The sequence below is a fragment of the Syzygium oleosum genome, unplaced genomic scaffold (genome assembly GCF_021117445.2).
Source record: "Syzygium oleosum isolate NSW1041296 unplaced genomic scaffold, Sole_v2.1 Sole_v2.01, whole genome shotgun sequence".
In the NCBI taxonomy this organism is placed as follows: domain Eukaryota; kingdom Viridiplantae; phylum Streptophyta; class Magnoliopsida; order Myrtales; family Myrtaceae; genus Syzygium; species Syzygium oleosum.
This window is the reverse complement of record NW_026607485.1, coordinates 38,459,879-38,474,622: the sequence shown is the minus strand read 5'-3', so window position 1 is coordinate 38,474,622 and position 14,744 is coordinate 38,459,879. Positions and strand designations below refer to the sequence as shown.

Sequence of the window (14,744 nt, the reverse complement as noted above, 5' to 3'; positions counted from 1 at the left end):
ATCATATGATGTTGAGACAAGCATTGCTATTACTGCTAAATACATTGGCTATTTCTTGTACATATCGAGGACTCCATCTATAGAGGGTAATCGTTAAGGCCTCAATTGGATTTTACCCAACGGTCCATTTGTTTGGCGAAAAATGAATAATTAGAAATCCCTAAAAATTAGTAATCATATCGCTTAGGATAATTAGTCAACAAAAAATGTATTCATTATCAACAACAATTTATGCCTAAATATTTTCGTGGATGGTGAAAAATAATTTTCGTTCATATATTTTTGTGAGCAATGCAAACGATCGTTTTGAGGACAACGTATTCCAAAACGTGGGTTTACCAATCCTAAATTGCGCACATTTTCCAGCTCCCAAGAGTGGACTGTCATTGTAAGAATTTAAGTGTGTAGCTCTAAATCAATTTGGTCAGTGCTTCCCCTGGCAAATCGGTGGCCTTTCTTCTGGTCAAGTCCAAGCATGTGATCACACTAATCGGGATTGTATCAAAATTCAAAATTGAACATTATGAGCGAAGCACGTTTAAATTAGGACGGTTTGAACAGGATTGACTGGTTGCTCCTGTTCCAACACTTTGAATAGATTCTCTCCACAAATTCTAAATAGGCGTTTACTTACTGGTTTCTCCGAGGAAGCAGCCGGGCAAGATTACATTTCATCAGTTGGTCATGCACGATATGTACTCGTTGATTCAACTAATTGACTGGTTGTATCTAACTATTTCTTGCGTCAGCAATAGATATACCAAAAGATTAAAGTAGGCTCTAAGACAAACAATATTCAAGACATGCGAGGACCGGCGCTATAAATGCGACGTACCCTTTTGAAATGTCGCGAGATTTCAAATCGGCCCTTGTTCCAATTTTGTTGCACACCCACACCATGTCCTTTAAGCCCGTGTGAGCTTCATCTCACCGATAATTCCGGACCTTTGTACCTCGGGTATAACCCATAAAAATAATACCTGGTGGGAGGCGACATGTCTAAAGTCAAGAAAGGTTGCGACTGGGGCTAAGCTAAGTATGGTAGAGTAAGACAAGCTATTCTCGAATCCCCGTATTTACTCAAGAGTTTCTCCAGTTCTAAAAACACAATCTAAAAATTACAAAAGGTTGGTTGATCACGGAGCCCAGTTCTCCGCGTACAAACTCAAGCCAACTCGATTCTACACATCACACAAGTGTTACCCTCCTCACACTTGATTTTCAATCGCAAAATATGAATATCAGAGGTTTCTCTAACTTAGATACGCGAGAGAATATGTGCTTTCTACCTCAAGCCCTAGAGGTCGTATTTATACTAAACCAAAGCCAAACTAGTCGTTAGACTCACTTCAAATGGCTATTTTTTTTACTGTTGCGACTTCCAAGTTCCCGCCCTTCAAATTTCGATTGCCCGCTCGTTGTACAGACAAAATGGCCAAAATTCCTTGGCGGTCAACTAGAAAGTGAATTTTGCTTATGAACATGTTCTGGGCATCCGAAACATTATATATATAATCATGTTATATTTTGGTTAAATATATTATACCATTTGATCCCAAGTTATATAGTAACTCAAGCATGTATTCATTATTAAATTTTTTTTCATTCAAGCTTGCATTGATTTTCACGTGAATTTAATTAACATGGACTGGTTTCATTAATATCTTCTTGAGATTGAGTATGTATTTGTTACAAAATACCGCACATTCACCTAGTTGAATGTTGAATCACGAATATGATATCTCTAATTCCATATCAAGATCCACCGAGGTTCTCGTGGCACATGTGTCATGTCATGCGATGTCGGAGATGTTTGGCGCATGTAATAATACGCGTTTTTAATCGGGTAAATAAAACCGAACAAAAAAATAAAAGCCAAAACAAAATGAATGGAGGAAAGGATGCAACTTTTCGTACGAAGGAAGCCCATGATAACTTCACTTTTAGGCCAGGTCTAAGCCCATGCAGCAGTTGGGCTAGACTTGTCTCGTTTTTTGTCCATGAGTTATATTGGTCATTGATAAAATTAAATATATATGTATGAATATATAGGAGTTATTTCCGTGCCTATTTTAAATGGAAACTAAGCAAACATTTTTAAAATAATGTTAGTTATTGTTTGATTGAGTATTAACCGCGTAAGTGTGTTTTTGTCACTTTAACCAGAAAGTCGTGGCTCCATTCAAAATGTGGTGAAAATGGCCATACCCTTTTCGATTTAGTACCCGGTAAGCATCCATCTACATCTAATTATTTTAATTACCTATGTTGATTAAGGATCAGATGGGTTTGGTTTTTGATGAAAGCAAACCCATACTTAATCTGAAACCACAAACTTTCCCGAATATTCCATTAAAAGTCATGACAACCCTTTAAAATAGATGAATCGTTACATTCCGTCGAATTTAAAGGGGATGTAAATTGACCACATGTGGAATTAAGTAAATCTCAAACAACAGAAAATACAACAGAAAATCTCGAACAACAGAAAATCTCTTATCCATAATATTTGAAATAGAGATTTTCTTTCTCTAACTCCAACATGTATTTGCTCGAAAACTCCAAAATATAAGAGTGTCCTCTTTTGAGAAACGCATATTTGCCGGAAATTAGGGTTCTTGGTGTCTCAAACTTCCTATCTGCATCTCTAGTTCAATTTAGATCGTAGTCTCACAAACAATCTTGATATAGCCACCAACAATGAGAATTTTAGGTTTTAGATTCAATTTTGGGCGCCTATTTCTGGCTGCGACAACCGTGTACTGCGAAATATGCATGGAACACGTCCCCTCGGCCTCGAGCTTCAAGACCACTGCACACTGCAAGCACTCCTACTGCAGAAGCTGTTTGTCTTCGCACATCTCCACGACCATCGCCAACGGAGTTGCGAACGTGCGGTGCCCCGGTTTGGAATGCCGAGCCAAGCTCGACCCCCTCCGGTGCAAGGAACTCCTCTCGAGAAGATCCTTTGTTACATGGTGCGACATTCTATTTGAGTCGTACGTTCTGCGTTTCGTGAGGTGTTACTGCCCGAACTCGAATTGCCGAGAGCCCATTGTGGACGAGTGTGGACGGAGTGGCAATGTCAAAAGATTCAAGTGTCCTATTTGTCGCCGAAGCGGTTGTTTCCAATGTGCAAGCGAGTGGGTCGAAGGTCATGGATGTAGGGGAAGGCATGATGTGGACATTAGTCTATTGGAACGCCTTGCGGACAGGAAGAAGTGGGTGCAGTGCCCTAATTGCCACATATATGTCGAGCGCAATGGAGGTTGCGATCGAATCTATTGCAGGTAAGTAAGAGTTCTTGTAGTTTTTCTTTTACATATTGCAATAAGACCATTACATGAGAAATAGAATGTGGAGATGATACTATTTGATCATGCTTTTATCTGCAAATCATGTTGACAAACAATCTAAGGGGGCTTTGGTTTCGATATGAATTTGCAGATGCAAAACGGTGTTTTGCTACAGATGCGGTTGGGAAAGAGGCAAATTTCTTTGTTTGTGTCAACTAAGCCGCACTGATGATAACTATTCGGAAGTATGCGTAATAGCTACATGCGCCGTCTTATTGATTGCCACATTCATTATACTCCTCATGGCCATAATATGTCTCTTGAGTGATCAAGAAGCGTCATAGAAATTACTCTTTACCTGCACATACTTTGTTGGCATTCCATTGAGCCTGCGAAAATTCTGTTTTCCTCCTTTCACCATCCATGACTCCCACAAGACTTGTGTAACTGCAAATCTCGTTTGATTCCAGTGAAGATGTTATCTCCAATTGCCAAGTTGAATAACTTCCGAAAGATAAGCTCTCAATCTTCATTTTAACAGAAACACATGTGCATCTCATGCACCACAGAAGTGGATCTTTGGGGTAGGAGGGACGAAGAACGGGTAGGGTTGCTATAAGAGCAATGATGAAGATGTGGGGCTAGTTTTTGTTTTAGATAGTAGTAAGTTTAAATTCGATTACGAAGATGAGATATTTAGCTTTTAGATATAGACTCAATTTCAGGCTTTGAGTATCGAGCGCTGTATACTGCACTCCTTCTGTATGCCCTTCGTATCACTCATGATTATGCCCTTCGTATCACTCGTGATTCGGCGCGTCAATTAGTAAACCAATCTTGTAAATTGACTTTAGTAAATCTAGCATCGCAAGCATCTAACCTGGGTATTTTTTCCCAATTGTGATTCTAGTGGAGACATTATGTCCAATTACCAAGTTATATAACTACCAAAAGATAAGGTCTTTTTAATTTTCAATTAAGTACAGTGAACATTCATATAGATAACCCATCCTTAATTTAAAACTCGATTTTCCCAAAAAAGTTTCATTAAAACCCATCACAATTGCTTAAAAAGAATGAATTATTATTAGACTTAATACTACGAAAAACCCCAAACTGATACACCTGTGATAAATTTATCCCGAACTAATTATTTGACCACAAAAAACCCCAAACCGGTGACAAATTTACCTCGAACTAATTATTTGGCCACCAAAATCTCCAAACCGGTGACAAATTTACCTCGAACTAATTATTTGGCCACCAAAATCCCCAAACCGGTACACTTGTGATAAATTTTCTCCGAATTAATTTTTTGAGCATCAAAAATCCCGTACTGTGATAAATTTACCTTCCGTAAAATTTGATTAATACCACAAAAAATCACAAATTGATAAGCCTATGACAAACGGAGGAACGTGTCATCCAACTCAACAATTTGACTGCAAAATTTTAACGGAAACTGATGAAGGCTAAATTTTTCACGGGTGTAAAAGTTTGGGGTTTTTTGTGGTAAAAAAATTAATTTAGGAGTAAATTTATTACATGAGTACCAGTTTAGGATTTTTCGTGGTATTAACCATTGTATTATAAGTCGGATGTGATAGAAATGGAAATCATCTCATTGATTCGTCGATTGACAGCTTCTTGAAATTTTCAGTCCAAGTGGTAACAAATATTTTCTTGCGTCAGAAATAGCCAACAAAAAGAATAAAGTAGGCTCTAAGACAAGGGAAAAAACTACCAAAAACCACAAAGTTTGCCATCTGTGACACATTTACCCCGAACTTTTTTTTGTGATACCAAAAACCCCGAACTTTGCTTTTTGTGACACATTTACCCCAATGTATTTAATCCATGGGCATTTTTGTCTTTTTTGCTTTTTCTATTTTTTTTTCTATTTTTTTCCTTTCCGGCGAGGGGGGCCTCGCCGGCGTCGGGCGAGGTTCGCCCTCGCCTGGGCGAGCGAGGGCGGCCCTCGCCCGGGCGAGCGAGGGCGGCCCTCGCCCGACTCAAGCGAGGTCGCCCTCGCCGGATCTCGGCGAGGGGGCCTCGCCGCGCGCCGAGCGAGGGCGGCCCTCGCCGGCGTCGAGCGAAGGTCGCCCTCGCCGGATCTCGCGAGGGCCGCCGCGCCGGCGTCGGCGAGGCCGCCTCGCTCGCCCAGCGCGGGCGACCTCACCCGACGCCGGCGGCGGGTCGACCTCGCCAGATCGGGCGAGGTCGCCCTCGCCGGGCGAGCGAGGGCGGCCGCTCGCCCACTCAGCGAGGTCGACCCTCGCCCGACGCCGGCGAGGGTCGACCTTGCCCGAGTCGGGCAAGGGCCGCCCGCGCTCGCCCAGCGAGCCTCACCGGTGTCGAGCGAGGGCCGGATCTGCGAGGGCCGCCCTCGCCGGCGTCGCACGACCGCCCTCGCTCGCCCGGGCGAGGGTCGACCTCGCCAGATCGGGCGAGGCCACCCTCGCTCGCCCGGGCGAGGCGGACCTCGCCCGACGTCGGCGAGGGTCGCCCTCGCTCGGGCGAGCGAGGGCGGCCCTCGCTGGGCGAGCGAGGGCGGCCCTCACCGACTCGGGCGAGGTCGACCCTCGCCGACGCCGGCGAGGGTCGACCTCGCCCGAGTCGGGTGAGGGCCGCCCTCGCTCGCCCGGCGAGGGCGACCCTCGCCCGACGCCGGCGAGGGCCGCCCTCGCCGGATGCGGGAGGCCGCCCTCGCTCGACGCCGGCGAGGGCCCCCTTCGCCGGATCCGGTGAGGGCAGCCCTCGCCCGACGCCGGCGAGGCCCCCCCTCGCCGGAAAGGAAAAAAAAGAAAAAAAAAAAGCAAAAAAGACAAAAATACCCATGGACTAAATACATTAGGGTAAATGTGTCACAAAAAGTAAAGTTCGGGGTTTTTTATGTCACAAAAAAAAGTTCGGGGTAAATGTGTCACAGATGGCAAAGTTCGGGATTTTTGGTGGTTTTTTCCCTTAGACAAATAAAAGCGACTTGCATGGACCGATGCTAAAAATGTGACGTACTCTTTTGAAATTTTGTACCTAATTTATCTCTATAAAGGATAAAACCTTATGGAGGCGTCATATTTCGGGTCGAGCAAGGTTGTGACTGTGGCTTAGCAAAGCATGGCAGAGTAGATTTTGCGAACAGCATCAATGACGTAAATCAAGAATTTTGTGAGAATTCCTATGACGCGGCCACAAAGGTTTGTTGACACCAGTTGCTTTTTTGAGATGGAATCCAAGGCCAGAAAGTGCAATTAAGAAAAGGAAAAGCGTACCTCCTCCATGGCAGCCGCCGGAGAGAGGAACTCTAGTACTGAACGTTGATTGCTCCAAAGCGGAGAACTCACCGGAAGCAACCGTAGCAGGAGTGATTCGAGATTACAGAGGAGTGTTGGTGGATGGCTTCGCCAGCTCCATCTTTGCTGAATAGGCTAAAGTGGACGAAACCCTAGCTTTGATGACCGCTCTACGCTTTGTCGAAGAGAGAAGCAAACGTGAGGAGTTCTGTGGAGTTTAGATTCAAGTACAATCAGATTGTACTTTTTTTTTTTTGGCCAGAATCAAATACTTTTCATTGATATCTAGAAAAACCAAAACCCCTTTTCGGAGTCTCAAAACAGAGCAAGTCTCTAAGGGCCCGCGGAGGACTAATCAACCAGTGATCAGTGAGTGTTTTGTTCCTGTGGGTCTTCGCTACCCAGCCCGCGACACTGTTTGTATTTCTATTACAGTATTGCAATTTTAAATTAGTAAAAAGAGACATCAACCCACGTGCTTCAGTAATGACTGCACGCTGTTCCCACGGCAATGCTTGTGAAGACTTCAAGGTGTTGACCAGATTCGGACAACTGACCGGGACGATCGCGTCTTTCATCTCGCACGTGAGGAGAGAAATTTGAGGATTTCTACCATTGCTAGGCATTCGGCTGAGGAGGTAGGAACGTCCTTTGCAAATCCGTCGATCAGAGTTCCAACTGAGTCGCGGCACACACAGGCGATTGATCCTTCGAGTGATCCAGGTTGGTGAGCTGCATCTATATTGATTTTCGTTTCGCCCCTTTCTGGAGGAGTCCAGGCGTCGTCGCTTTCGCTATTCTCGGCTGCGCTTTCATTGTCAAGGTTGTTCCACCTGCTGAAATTTCTGAGCAATTGATGTCCTCTTTCAATCAGCAACTTTGGGTCCGGAGGGTGCCTTCTAAAGATGAAACGGTTTCTTGCTTTCTAGATTTCCCAGAGGACTACCGAGACTATCTCTAAACTAGGTGAGCTATTCTTCTGTGAATATAGTGCATCAGCCATTCATCTATTCTTGAAATTTGGAATTTAGAAATCTGGATGTTTAGTACAGGAGCATCCCAGACTTCCCTCGTCCATTTACAGAGAAGAAGTAAATGTTCCGGGGTCTCCACATGCGCTCGGCATATTGGGCATATTGGGTCAGGTACCATTTTCCTTTTGTACAGATTTTCCTTCGTCGGGAGTGCGTTTTGACATACAGACCAGATGAAGTTTCTGATTTTGTGGGGGGTTTTCATTTTCCAGATTCTGTTCCATAGCTGAGTTGGGGATTGGTGAGAGGAAGAGGCACTTTGAGCTTCTATTGTTTCATTTTTGCGGAGAGTGTTGTATCCGCTCTTAACTGTGTACTCTCCTTCCCTCGTACCTGTCCAGATCAGTTTATCTTCATTTATCTGTGGTCTAATCTGTATAGTGAGGATCTCACGCACCACCTGTTCTTCGAATATTCTTCGTAGGACATGTTCCTTCCAAGTGCTTGCCTCTTGATTCACAAGTTCATAAACCAAAGTTGGGTCTCCTTCATTTGCCGGTCCCCCTATAGTTCCCCTTTTGAGCCACTTATCTTCCCTGATATTAATTTTTTTGACCATTACCAACTGACCACATGACCGAGTCTTCAATTGCCGTTCTCCCCATAAGTATGCTCTGCCATCCCCAAGATGGTCTGGATCCCTTTTCTGCCTTCCAGAAGCACTTAGTTGGGTAATATAAGCCTTTTAGGACCTGACTGGACAGATATGTCTAGTTTTTAGCTAATAGCCAAGCCTGTTTTCCAAGCATGGCTTTGTTGAAAGCTATTAAGTCCCTAAACCCTAGGCCTCCCCTGTCTTTTCTCTGTTTTAGCACTGCGGCCTTCCTCCAGTGTACTCCTTTTGTTGCTGTTTGGTTCTTCCACCAGAAAGCTGTTATTTTTTGCTCAATAGCCCGACAAACTGAAAGCGGGATCTTGAAAATTGACATGGCATATTGAGGTAATGCTTGGACAATAGATTTTAACAGAATTTCTTTCCCTGCTTTAGACATCGTGTTCTCTTTCCACCCTTCAAGCTTCATATTTACCCTTGCCAGAATCCAAGCAAACATTTGCTTTTTGGATGTTCCCCAATCAGAGGGGATACCCAGGTACTTCCCTGTCTTATCAATCTCCGGGACTCTTAGTTCTCTAGCCATGTTCCTTCTTAATTCACTAGGGCTGTCTTTGCTGAAGAATATACCTGACTTGTTCAAGTTCACTGCTTGTCCTGAAGCATAGCAGTACTGGTGAATTATGCCAGTAAGGTTCTGGCATTCTTGCAACGTCCCATCTAGGAAGAAAATTGAATCATCTGCAAATAGTAAATGAGATAGTACAGGACAATGTCTGTTCAATTTGATCCCCTTTATAGTGCCATCTTGCACAGCCTTTTTCATCAACATTGATAGGAAGTTTGCAACTAGTATGAATAGGTATGGGGATAAAGGGTCCCCCTGCCTTATTCCTCTAGTAGGCTGGAAGTAATTCAATGGTTCCCCATTTACCTTGATACTCAGTGAGGTTGTTGTAACATATTGCATTATCAGGTTTACCCATCTTTCATTGAACCCCATTTTTAGCATACAGGCCTTCAGAAAGTCCCATTCGATCCGATCATATGCCTTTTGCATGTCTAGCTTTAAGACCGCCTGAAATTTTTGTTTTCTCCTTCGAACTCTTAGCTGGTGCAAAACTTCCTGGACTACAAGGATATTGTCTTGGATTTGCCGTCCTCCTACAAAGGCACTCTGTTCAACTTCAATTAACTCCGGGAGCCATGGTTTCAACCTATTTGCTAGCACTTTTGAGATGATCTTATAAGCAAAATTGCACAAGCTTATAGGCCTAAACTCTTCCAGCTTCTCTGGGTTTTTAACTTTTGGCACCAAGGATATAAGCGTTCTATTTAATTGGGGATTCAACAGTCTAGTTTGGAAGAAGTTTCTAACCTCTGAAAATACTTCTTGTTTTATATCTTCCCAGTAGTGTTGAAAGAACTGGCCATTCAATCCATCCGGACCTGAGGCCTTGGAGATTCCAAGCTGGAAAGTTGCTTGTTTAACCTCATCCATCATAACTTCTGCAAGCAGCCTACGGTTAGTTTCCTCCTTCACACTACAAGAGCAATGCTGAAGAATTGGGTCAAATTGTCGATGTCCAACTGAGGTATATAGTTCTCTAAAGAAATTATCAATCATCGTCTTTAGTTGTTCTTGATCTCGGGTCCAATTCCCCGTGGTATCTTTCAACATAGAAATTTTGTTTCGTTGTCTCCGCTGAATGGTGGAAGCGTGAAAGAACTTTGTGTTTTGATCCCCCCACTTGAGCCAATTTATCCTCGAACGCATTGCCCAGTACATTTCCTCCTGACTCCATAGCCGTTGAACATCATTTCTCAACTTTTGTAGTTGTTCTTTTTCATCCTCAGCAGTTTGCCTATTTGTTATTTGCTGGATTTGTTCCATTAAAAGCTTTATTCTTGACTACCCATTTGAGAACTTCTTCTTGCTCCAGCTTTGTAAGGCAGCAGCAGTATTGGTCATCCTGCTCGGGAGGCCCTCAGTTGCTGACATCGAAGAATTCCATGCCTTATTAATAACTCCTCTGCATTCCTCATCTTCTAGCCAAAATGCTTCGAAGGTGAAGTTCTTCTTTCTCCTCTTTTGTGCTTGACTAATAGACAATAGAATCGGACTATGGTCAGACCCAATAGCCGGTAAAGCATATACTTCTGCCTCAGGGAATTGTAGTCTCCATCTTGGATTGCTTACTGCTCTATCCAGTCTCTCTTTCACCAGCTCTTCTCCTTCACGATTGTTGGACCAGGTGAATGCACAGCCCTTGCTTTCAATGTCCATTAGTTCGCAGTTGTGCAGGAACTCTCTAAAAGCGTGTAGTCTGTAATGCTCAGCCAATCTTTTGCCTATCTTTTCCCAATGGTACAGAACTTCATTGAAGTCCCCCAAGCACACCCAAGGCTGCCTGTTTCTCTGGCTGATTCTATATATCTCATCCCACACCTTGATTTTATCCTGGTGTATTGATGGAGCATGAACAAATGTGACTCTCATTCTTGTTTTACAATTCTCCTCTTCGCATTCAGTATCTATTACTGCATCTGAAGCATGTAAGATTGATAAAGCAGCTGGAACATTCCACAAAATTGCTAGGCCACCCCTTATTCCAGTTGGGTTGACCACAAAACACTCATCAAACTTCAACTTCCTCCTCACCCAGTTGATCTTTTCCTCTCGGTTTTTTGTTTCCATTAGAAATAGTACGTCGGGCCTTTCTTGAGCCACAATGGCTCCCAAAGCTTGGACTGTCAAGGGTGTGCCCAACCCCTGACAGTTCCAACTTATAATCTTCATTTTAACTCCGATGGCTTATTAGGGCTAGCCACCACAATCCATTTTCCTGTGCCTTCCACTACCCGGATTGGCGTTTCAAGCAATTGGTCTTCATCTATTATTAACGATTTATCTCCTTGAGTGTCATATGGACTAAACCTTCTAATCTTCTTACGCACTGGAGTTTTTTGCCCACTTGGTTTCTTTTTGTTAGCGCTAAGTGGTACCATAGTTAAAACCGGTCCCTTGGGGAGTGCTTGATCTCCAGCCAAATTAACATTGAATTTTCCCAGTTGCTTGCTTTGACTTGCTAAATTGCTCTTATCAGTATGTATGTTCTTTGTGCTGTCCTCCTTATTCATCCGGAATTGCTAGATTGGGCCGGAGCTGCTCTCCTCATAAATAACTAATTGTCCAGGGTGGATTGGTGTCTCCGGAATGCTTTCCTCTTCCATATTATCAAGTAAGTCTTTACCATGGAATAGCTTCCGGAAAGGGCTGCTGTTACTGACCTCAGCCTTTAGCCATGAGCCGAAAAGTCTGTCCTCGTCCGTGTTCACATCCTCTACACTGAATGGCACCTCCTCGCAGTTAGATGCATTATGTCCTATTTTTCCACAAGAGAAGCAAAAGTATGGGAGCCTCTCATATTTAAAATCCAGCCAGATTTTCTTTCCTTCATTATCCGCAAGCATACCTGACTGCAGGGGTAATTTGAGGTCCAAATTCACTCGCGCCCTTCCATAGGACACCATTCCTCGTGTCTCAATTTTTACTTCTTGCACTTGTCCTATGGTACCAGCTACTTCACGAACTACTTCCACAGAAAGCCACTCAAAAGGAAGCCCCAAAATATGCACCCAGAAGTCACACGAGTCGAAGTTATAACATAAAGCTGTGGTATTTGGTGTCCATTGTTTCAAAATCAACAGGTTATTCATGAAAGACCATGGACCTTGGTCCATTACTCTTTTCTTCACAGCTGGAGAATCAAAGGTTATAGCGAAAATACCCTGTTCTAACGGAGTAAAGTCTACATTTTCCACTCGCCATGCTCTCCTCATAGTGTTTTGGAGAGCTTGAAAGTTGATTTTTGGGTTCTTGAGGAGTTGTCCTATCAACGTTAAATTACCTTCCTTTCCTTTCGCTGATGCTAGAGTACTCTGGACGTTCTTTGTGACTTTATCTGACCACAATCTTTCTAATCTTTTACAGAGCATGGCTAGCCTCTGGTCTGCATCTTCTTCCGACTCCATGGAGGTGGTTTGACACCGGTGCTTCTGTAGCTTCCCGCACCAGATGACGCAAGAAAACCTTACCTTCACAGGAGAGTTCCCGCTCCAGAGAGCGATTTGAGGGTTCTGCTGAAGCGTTCAAAACTATAGATCTGTAATGAGTAAATGGGTTTTGAGTGGGTGGACTGTGAACGAAGCATTAGGTTATGGGGGGGGGGGGGGGCTGTTTGTGATTCAAGGTGGCTGAGTCTGAAACGGGAAGGAAAACGTGGGGTAGTAAAGGTTTCCATCTGCTTAACTACAGAGAGGCTCTTACGGGGGAGCTGTTGGTGATTAATGGTGACTGAGTCTGAAAGGGGAAAGATGAAGTTTGGTAGTTAGGGTTTCCATTTGCTAAGCTACCACATTGGGTAGAGGGAAGCTCTTCCGAAGGAAAAGAGAGAAGAAGCAAACCTGTAGTTGTTACCTGAGGAGACAGACTTCCAGATTGTACTTTGCTGGTCGGCTGTATTATGGAAGACGAGCAGAGCCCATGGGCACTACAGGCCTGCATTGATGAGTGCAAGGCAAAACTGGCCCAACTAAAATTTGTGAACTTAGCCCGATGTCCGAGAGATGAGGTGCCTTTTGGTTTATTCACACAGATTTCATCATGTGTAGAGAGATATGTACAGATACTTTCGAAGTACTTCGTAGGTACGTAACTATCCATTCGGATCCAATCATTCATGCTTATCAAATCCCATATGATCTTACCTATTTTCCTTTTAAAAAAGGCGAAAATTTGTTTCATTAACATAACATTCAGGAAAAATAATAGGGGAATCAATTTGAAATGCCCAAACTTATGGGTAATATAATATGTATATAAATTATAATTGTATAATAGTTGGGTTAAATAGAATACACCATTCAATCCCAAGTTATATAGTAACTCGAGCACATATTCATTGTTCAATTTTTTTCGAGTGAGCTTGCATGGTTTTTCGCAAGTATTCGATTAACACGGACAGGTTTCATCAAATTTTTTTGTTGGGTTTGAATGTGTATATGTAAGAAAAAAACACATGTAGAAGTTTATAAAATTAATTCAAGTTTTGTGTTAAATCACGAATATGATTAACATATCGAATTCTCTAATTCCAAATCAAGATCAATTGAGGTTCTGGTGGCATGATTATCATGCCACGCAATGTCTGAAATGTTGTGATTCCGTACTTTTTTGATTTAGTACACGGTAATAATAATCATCACCTACATCTCATACTGACCAAAAAAAAAATAATCATCACCTGCATCTCATTATTTTTAATATCCATCTTGATTAAGGATCCGATGGGTTTTGGTTTTTAATGAAAGCAAAGCAAATTCATACTATCTCCCAAATATTCTATTAACACCCATGACAAATTGCTTAAGATGAATGAATCGCTATATTTCGTCAAATTTTAATAGGAATTCAAATCGACAGCATACAATATCAAGTAAATCTCGAACAACAGAGAATCTCTTGTCCATAATTTTCGAAATCGAGATTTTCTTTCTCAACTCCATCATGTATTTCCTCCGAGAAGATAAATAAGAGCTCCAAAATATGGGACTACTCTTCTGAGAGACGCATTTATACCGGTAATTAGGGTTCTTAGTCTCACAAACTTCCCATCTGCTTCTCTGGCTCAATTTAGTTCTCATGTCTCACAAACAACCTTGATAGATATAGCCACCAACAATGAGTTTTTTAGGTTATAGATTCAATTCCGGGCGTCGATCTCCGGCTGCGACAACCGTGTACTGCGAAATATGCATGGAACACATCCCCTCGGCCTCGAGTTTCAAGACCACCGCGCGCTGCAAGCACTCCTTCTGCAGAAGCTGCATGTCCTCGTACATCATGACGACCATTGGCGACGGAGTTGCCAAAGTGCGGTGCCCCAGTTTGCAATGCAAAGCCAGGCTCAACCCCCTCCGGTGCAAGGAGCTCGTCTCGAGCATGTCCCTCCTTACTGACGGGATTTACCCTAAACATAATCAGAACAATCACACAGATAATAGAAAAATTGACACACGAGTTTACCTAGGTTCACTCCAGAATAGGGCAATGTCCTGCAAAGGGATTCCACTATTATATTTAGGTTTTATAACCACAACCACTTGTTACAATGATTTCTCATATGAGTACAATATATAGGACTTAAAATGGACCCAAAGTCCAAGCCTATTCGAATCCCTTTAATCCCACAAAGGTAAGCAAACCCAATATTATTTCGGGAGCACTACCCCCGAGCCCCCGTCCGCTCATCGGGGAGCGGAACCCCCGCCTGCTATTCGAGCAGCAGGACCCCCGACATTCCGTGTGTAGGGGTCACATGCCGTCAGTTCATACTTCGGTTTTTCTAAGCTCACGTGGGTATGCCTGGTATGAGAAACAAGGGTCCTCGAAGTATTCACAAACTCCAACACTTATTTGGTGCGACCTTCTGTGCGAGTCGTATGTTCTAGGCCTTGCGAGGAGTTACTGCCCGGACTTGAATTGCCAAGAGGTTATCATGAATGA

The 14,744-nt window shown here is 43.2% G+C and overlaps 1 long non-coding RNA gene across 12 annotated transcripts; it reads left to right on the top strand.

The window, feature by feature from the left end:
- Positions 1–7,215: 7,215 nt before the first annotated feature.
- Positions 7,216–12,598, top strand: LOC130140774 (uncharacterized). 12 transcript variants are annotated; one of them, XR_008818766.1, is made up of 8 exons: positions 7,216–7,316; positions 7,464–7,555; positions 7,642–7,734; positions 7,836–7,936; positions 8,048–8,563; positions 9,589–9,771; positions 10,120–10,245; positions 12,171–12,598. It is a non-coding gene; the product is annotated as an uncharacterized LOC130140774 (long non-coding RNA). The 12 variants fall into 12 exon arrangements; XR_008818771.1 differs by lacking the exon at positions 7,836–7,936; XR_008818763.1 differs by having other exon boundaries at positions 7,836–8,563; positions 9,589–9,701.
- The last annotated feature ends 2,146 nt before the right edge of the window (positions 12,599–14,744 follow it).